The sequence below is a fragment of the Mastomys coucha genome, unplaced genomic scaffold (assembly GCF_008632895.1).
Source record: "Mastomys coucha isolate ucsf_1 unplaced genomic scaffold, UCSF_Mcou_1 pScaffold11, whole genome shotgun sequence".
NCBI classification, from domain to species: Eukaryota; Metazoa; Chordata; class Mammalia; order Rodentia; family Muridae; genus Mastomys; species Mastomys coucha.
Window position 1 is genome coordinate 11,395,271 of NW_022196893.1, and position 2,369 is coordinate 11,397,639.

Here is a 2,369-nt window from a genome sequence, read left to right on the forward strand (position 1 = left end):
CCAACGTGTATTTCTAGGGAAATCTACTGACCATCTATGTGTAGAAAACTACTGTGGCTTTTAGCCAATACCAAGCCTTTATCCCATTAGTACTGCCTAGAAGACATTCAGAGGAACAGGCCTTTGCTATAGGGAGGATACAAGTGTCACATCCTCATCCTTCATCATAATAGCTCCCCGTTGGGCAAACAAGAGTGTGTGAGTGTACGAGTGTGTGTGTGTGTGTGTGTGTGTATGTGTGTGTGTGTGTGTGTATGTGTGTGTGTCTGTATGCACATTCACATGTGTATGCAGATGTGCATGCTCATACATATGTGTACATGTGCACATGTGTATACATGCCCATATATATGTATGCACATAAGTATAGAGTCCAGAAGTTTATTTCAGGTGTCTTCTGTTAGCTTACAGGCAATTCCACTACACTCTTCTCAGGGACCTAGCAACAGCTTACAGCACCTACTGTCATTACCTGATGGCCACCACCAGGTGTGTCAAGTATGTGCCACTTATAAAAGGACTGCCCACCACCCCAGCTTATTTTCTGTTCTTGGTTTTCTCTCTCCCCCTTTCTCTCCCTCTCTGCCCTCCACTCTACCCAGCCCCCCACCCTCATGGCTCGTTTCCTGCCTCTACTCCTTCCCCAGGGTCCTCACTACTCTCCCTTCCCCCAACATGCCCCCTTTATATCAGATCTGTTGCACGGCGTAATTACTCAGGGGCACACCTTGGCATGAGCCCGCCATGGCGCCCCCTCACCACATTATATTTCATAACATCTTCCACCTTTGTTTTCCATCATAGTTTTTTGAAGCAGTGTCTCTCACTGAACCTGGAGCTCACTGATTTGACTTAGGCAGGCTGACCAGTGAGCTCCAGTGATCTACCTGTCTCTCCCTCCCCTGTGCTGGAATCATAGACACATGCCTCCGCAACCAGAGATCTGAATTCAAGACCTTGTGCTTGCATGCTGGGCTATTTACTGCCTGGACACTCTCCCAGCCCCAGAGGGTCCATCCTTAAAGAAGCGTTGCTTTGAGCACAGCCCAGCGCAGTTCCATAAAAAGATAAAGTCCATATCCCTCCAAATCGTTCTTTCTGGGCACCTATGTGCTAGACATCAGGTTGGCCAACAGATATTCAGAGTTGGCATAAGTCACCCTCCTTTTCCCACGTATGGCATGGAGTGGGCAGCACACGCCTCTGTTGAGCCATTGTAGATGCTCTCAGCTCAGTGCTCAGTAGCACATGTGGGGAGCATGGGATTCCACCTTGAAGGGTGGGCCAAGTGAAAGCGTGGCAGTAGGAACATCAGGAACCAGCAAACTCAAAGAAATGCAAGGCCAGGCTTCAGATGGAAAAGGTGCAGGTGGAGGTAGCCAGGAGGAGGCAGCAGACCCGAGGTGGCTCAATGGAGGTCGTGCATATTCAGTCACTAAGGGGAATTAAACAACCTGTCTAAATCACACAGGTAGACAGTGGCCGAGCCAGGTTGCCTGCATGGAGCTCTCTCCGTTCCTTATGTACTAGCTCTATTCTAAATACATTTCTTTCCCTAAGTCCCCCAAGGGAAGACCTTCTCTGTTAGACAAAGAAAAAGTATGATGCTGGAACATAGGAACACAGGGTTTGTAACCATATGAATATGGATTCAATTCCTAGCCTGTGAGTTATGTAGCTTGGGCCTAGGCACCTGCCGGTATTTGTCTCTGTGAAAGGATGGCCTATCTATCCTGCAGAGTCCAGGAAAAGAATGAGAGGTCATGGCGCTGGTCCAAAGCAGATACTGAGCAAACAGTGGCCATATTATCATGACTACATGCCTTTCTGCTCTCTCGACCTCTCAGATATCTGACCAACGGTCATCTGAAGTCGTTGTCTCCTGTCTCTTCCTCCTCAGTCAGTCTACACACTGGTGCCAGAAGGACTCTTCCCAAAGAGAAGGCAGGTCAGATCATCTCCTCCCTCAATAGCACCCCCATTACCATTACCAACTCGCTGAAACCTAACCCACTATCCAGTGTCATCACCCTCACAGGTAGGCCTGTGTGTACACACAAACACACAGCACACATCTTTGAGGACACTCTCCCTGCCCACCCCCATGGTATACATCATCCTATCTCAGCCCTACCGCAGTTCTCCAAGTGTCCTTTTGAATTTGACCAACTTTCCAGAGACACCTTTCCTGATCCTCTCCCTTCCTTGCCACCCCTGTCCCAAGCAAAACTAACCCCTCTCCGTTATCTGTTTCCCAGTGTCTTACACACTTACAATATTGCCTCAGACTAGCTGTACTATTGGGGCCATCTCTCACTACCACAGTTACTTACCACATGTGATTTCTTTTTTTTTTTTTTTTAAGGTCT

At 48.2% G+C, this 2,369-nt stretch overlaps 1 protein-coding gene across 4 annotated transcripts in view; it reads left to right on the forward strand.

The window, feature by feature from the left end:
* The window catches only part of Grap2 (GRB2 related adaptor protein 2), a 78,577-nt gene that overhangs the window by 53,099 nt on the left and 23,109 nt on the right, over nt 1–2,369 (forward strand). The window lies entirely within an intron of this gene.